We start from the raw sequence: 4,765 nt of genomic DNA, 5'->3' as shown, positions 1-4,765 counted from the left end.
TGTGCAGTCCTTGAGCAGAAATTTACCCCTTTTACCAAAAGAGCCCTACAGTTAGTTACAACAAAAACCATTTTCCCTAAAAAAAAACAAACCAAAACAACACCTCCAAACAAATATTTTCCCTAAATTCATTTTATATGTAACCGTATCAACACCGATGTTAGGTGCTGTTGAGTAGAGTACACCTTATAGCCACTTTCTAGGCAACAGAGCTAAACCTTGTCCTTTCCTGTGCCATCTTCATCATCTCTAACACGTTCAAGCCCATTGCAGCAGACACTATCAGTCCATCTCATTGGGGATTTTCCTCTCTTTACTGACCACCTTTTCAAGCATGATGTTCCTCTTCAAGGAACAGCCACTCCTAACATGCCCAAAGTATGTGAGATGAAGCATTACCATCATTACCTCCAATGAGCTCTCCAGCTGCACCAAGATATATCTGCTTGTTCTTTTGGTAGTTCAGTATTCTTATCTCACACTACTGCTCAAAGGAATCAGTTCTTCTTCTGTCCTTATTCATTGTCCAGCTGTCAGATACATAGCAGGTAATTGGAAAAACTGTGGCTTGAATCAGGTGCACCTTAGTCTTTAAACTGACATCATTGCTCTTCAGGACTTTGGAAAGATCCTAGACAGCAGACTTTCCCAATGCTATGTCTCCTGATTTACTGACTGCTGGTACCAAGGGTGTTGACAGCGGAGCATGTATCTATGTATAAGGCTCAGCCTCTATGCTAATTACTTTTTGAACCTTCTCATTCTCTTCAATTGGAGTTGTCACTATTACCCAATCATAGTGGAGCTTTGAATCACATTCCCCCCCCCACTCTAGCTTCAAGTATATACTGTTTTTCTTGCTGATGCTGCTGGTTTTATAGTCATTGATTTTGTACAATTTTCTAGTGTTTGAGCTCGAATAGTAAACAATCATTGCCTTTGAGTTGTAAGAGAGGAGTACTGAATACCCCTGTAAAAAGATATGACACTGTCATATCTTTATAAGGATATGGACTGTCAGGGAGCTCTGGTGGCCTAGTGGCAAGAAGCTGTGCTGCAATCCCAAAGGCACACGGTTTGAATCAGATGCTCTCATGGAGAAGGAGGGGCAATCCCCTCCTGTGCCAGTTGGATCCGATTTGATGGTACACAACAAGAAAAGGAGAAAAAAAAGTTTTAAAGCATATGGACTGTCAAAAGGAGTAACAAGTCTATCTTATAAGAAGCAAATAGGGTGCTCCTTAGAGGCAAGGAAGCTACATGTACTTTGGATATGTTGTTAGGAGGGGCTAGTCCTTGGGAAGGACACTCGGTTGGGAAAGAGAGAGTCGATGAAAAGAGGAAGACCCTCAACAAGAGGTATTGGCATACATGGTAGTGACTGTAACAGCAGCTTGAGCGTATTGTGAGATGGTGCATGATAAGATTCAGATCTGTTGTTCATGGAGTCACTGAGTTGTAGATGACTTCACAACAATAACAGTTACAGTGTGAACAATAACAGTAACAGTGTGATAAGTAGCATTTTTTGAACTTTCAGCAATAATTTCTTTTTGAGAATAAAGTAATAATGAAAGGAAAAGGTGAAATTTCTTTTTTTAAAAAAAGTTTTTCCCCTCAGTATATACTATTAGCATAGTGTAACTAATAATATAATTCACTGTGGAAAGATAATACAGAGCAATTTGTTTGTTACAATTCATGCAAGCTAAGACATACTGAACTCAAAACTCATTGCCATTAACTCAGAACAAACTTCTAGCTGACCCTCCAGCAGATTTTCAGAGGCAATAAATCATGCGGGAGGAGATTGCCTTGGAGCAGCTGGTGAACCCAAAGCTTCTGCCTTTGAGGTTGACAGTACAAACTCCTTTCAGGGAGCTCTGGTGGCTTAGTCTATAGGCAGATCCATAAAACTACCTTTCTGCTAGTTTTAATTCGCCAGTGGCTGTTAGAGAAAGGTGGATAGTTTCCTCCCTTGTGATTTACAACTTCAGAAACTCGCTGGAGGATCAACTATGAGTCGTTTCTGAGTCATCAGCAATGAGTGAATTTATTATTAAAGTCCATAAATAAATAGTACTATAAGGAGCTTTACAAGATGGGGTGGTAACTTAAAGGTCAGTGGTTTGAATCCACCATGGGCAGTCTCCCATGCAAAGATTTCAAGCCTTGCAGACCTGATGGAGAGATGTCTGTCACCGGTCAAAATGGACCCCACAGCAGTGGGTTTGGGTGAGGATTCTGTATGGTCTGGCACAGGGGTAGGGTGAGCCCATAAGTTACCACACTGGGTAACACCAACCCTAGTGATGCCACTGCTCTTTGATCCTCAAATATTTGGGGCCGGCTCAGAATATCCTGAGCCTGCCTTTCATGACTCCCTAAGTATTTGTAAGCCATTTCCACCCACTCCCACTTTATTTTATATTGGTTTGCATACAAAATTCATGTACAATGTATTTCACACATTCCTGTATTCACATTGTGTTTCAAATGATCACTCATGTTCATTGTGTATTATAAAATGAATCCATTGATCTATGCCCACTATCACCCAGTCTTTTCAGGTCCCCATTGTACCTCTTCTAATTTATGCTTCATTCTATTATCCTAATGATTTTCTCTCCTCCCCACATTCTTCTCCCCTGCCCTCCTCACCTTCTACTTTTGACTTTTATACACATCTTACTAGTTATCCTTCTAGTTTTACAATAATGGTCTTATACAGTATTTGTCTTTATGAGACTGAGTGCACTCAGCATAATGCTCTGTAGACTCTCCCATGTTATTTGTGGTGTTATGTGCCATCAGGTTGCCTGCGAGTCATAGCGGCCCTATGTACAATCACTCTGAACTGTGCTCTATACTGAGCCAGTTTCAGTATCTCTGACACACCTACCCTCATTAACTCAGTTACTGTGTCAATCCATTTCATCCAGGGTCATCTTCTCCTGCGCTGTCCGTCCACTCTTCCGAGCATGATGTCCTTCTCCAAGAACCAGTCCCTCCTGGCCATGTGCCTAAAGTATGTGAGGCAGAGCTTCAGAATCCTTGCCTCCAAGGAGTAGCTTAGTTTCACCCACTCCAAGACAGACCTGTTTGTTCTTTTCGTGTTCCATGGTTTGTCCAAGACTCTTCTCCAGCACTACAACTTAAAGGCACTGATTCTTCTATCTTCCTTAGTCATTATCCAGCTCTTTGATGCTACAATATTTACAAAATCATTGCTCCTTAGTGCCACATTGTATTCCCTTATGTGTACCACAATTTCTCAATCTTTTTAAGCTATTTTTGAACATTTGTTCCCCAGTGGTGTAGTGTGTTATGGGTTGAGCTACTAAAAAGAAAGGTCACACGTTCAAATCCACTAGCTTCTTCAAGGAAGGAAGATGGGCAGTCTCCTCTTGTAAATATTTGGAAAGGCACTGGAGAGTCACTATGAGTCCGACCTACTCAATGGCCATGAATGTGTCCAAGACACTGTGTCAGATGCTTTTACATATATTAATCCCTGCCATCACCCAGTGACCTCAAAAGCTAAGTGGCATTGCTCTCTCCAGTTTGCAGAGAGGTTAAGCCTCCTGCCACTTGCCCAAGGTCACTCATCACAAAGTGGCAGAACAGGTCTGTCTGACTCCATAGCCTTTGTCCTGGCACAGAGGGACTGGCATTCAAGCCAGGCTTATCAACTGCCAATCACACCAGCCCCAAATTCCAGCCAAATGGACAGACTTGTCTTAACCTGAACAGACCTTGAACTTGCCCCCTCTACCTGGAATTCTCTCCCTGTTTGGTGAGGTTCTCCCTGTCCTTTAAGGTCAGCCTCAGCTTCTACCTTCTCTAGAAAGCCTGTTCTGATTACTCTAACTTGAAGAGTAACCTATCCCCAACCCTCCATTCTGCACCCAGAAGAGACTGCATTGTGTTCTCTCTCTCTCCTCTGGTTCTAACCTGCCAATTAAACTATAAAGGCATTGACCATTGCCATAGTATCTGCTGGAGGGTCAGCTATAAGTTTGTTCCAATTTGATGGCTGTTGTTATGTGCCATTGAGTCGCCTGCGACTCATAGCAACCCCATACACAACAGCCATAAACCCTGCTCTATCTCATGCCAGTGTCACTCTCTCTGACACACCTACTCCCATTACCCCAATCACTGAATCGATCCATCTCATTGAGGGTCTTCCTCTCCTGTGCTGTTCCTCCACCCTCCCAAGCATAACATCCCTCTCCAAGGACTGGTCCCTCCTTGCAACATGTCCGAAATACGTCAGACAGAGCTTCAGAATCCTTGCCTCCAAGGAGCAGCCTGGATTCACCCTATCCTGGATGAACTTGTTCTCCTAGCAGTCCATGGTATATTCAATACTCTTCTCCAGCACCACATCTCAAAGGCATCAACTCTCCTATCATCCCTAGTCATTGTCCAGCTCTCTGAAGCATAGCAAGTAATTGCAAAGACTATAGCCTGTATCAGGCACACTTTAGTCTCCAGACTGACACCATTGCTCTTCAATACTTTGGAGAGGTCTCTGACAGCAGACTTTCCCATGGCAATGCGCCTTTTAATTTCCTGGCTGCTGGTACCAAGAATGTTGATTGTAGAGCCAAGCAAACTCAAGCTGTTGACAATCTCAGTCTCTTCACCATCCATCATGTTACTGTCAATCAGCCCAGAACTTGATGGTACATAACAATAGTATCCTTGGGTACCTACTTTCATCTGCCATTGACTTGTAAACAACTTCTAGCTGACCCTC

This window comes from Elephantulus edwardii, unplaced genomic scaffold (assembly GCF_000299155.1).
Source record: "Elephantulus edwardii isolate Elephantulus edwardi_28Jun2011 unplaced genomic scaffold, EleEdw1.0 scaffold00131, whole genome shotgun sequence".
In the NCBI taxonomy this organism is placed as follows: domain Eukaryota; kingdom Metazoa; phylum Chordata; class Mammalia; order Macroscelidea; family Macroscelididae; genus Elephantulus; species Elephantulus edwardii.
Note: the sequence above shows the minus strand (reverse complement) of the source record.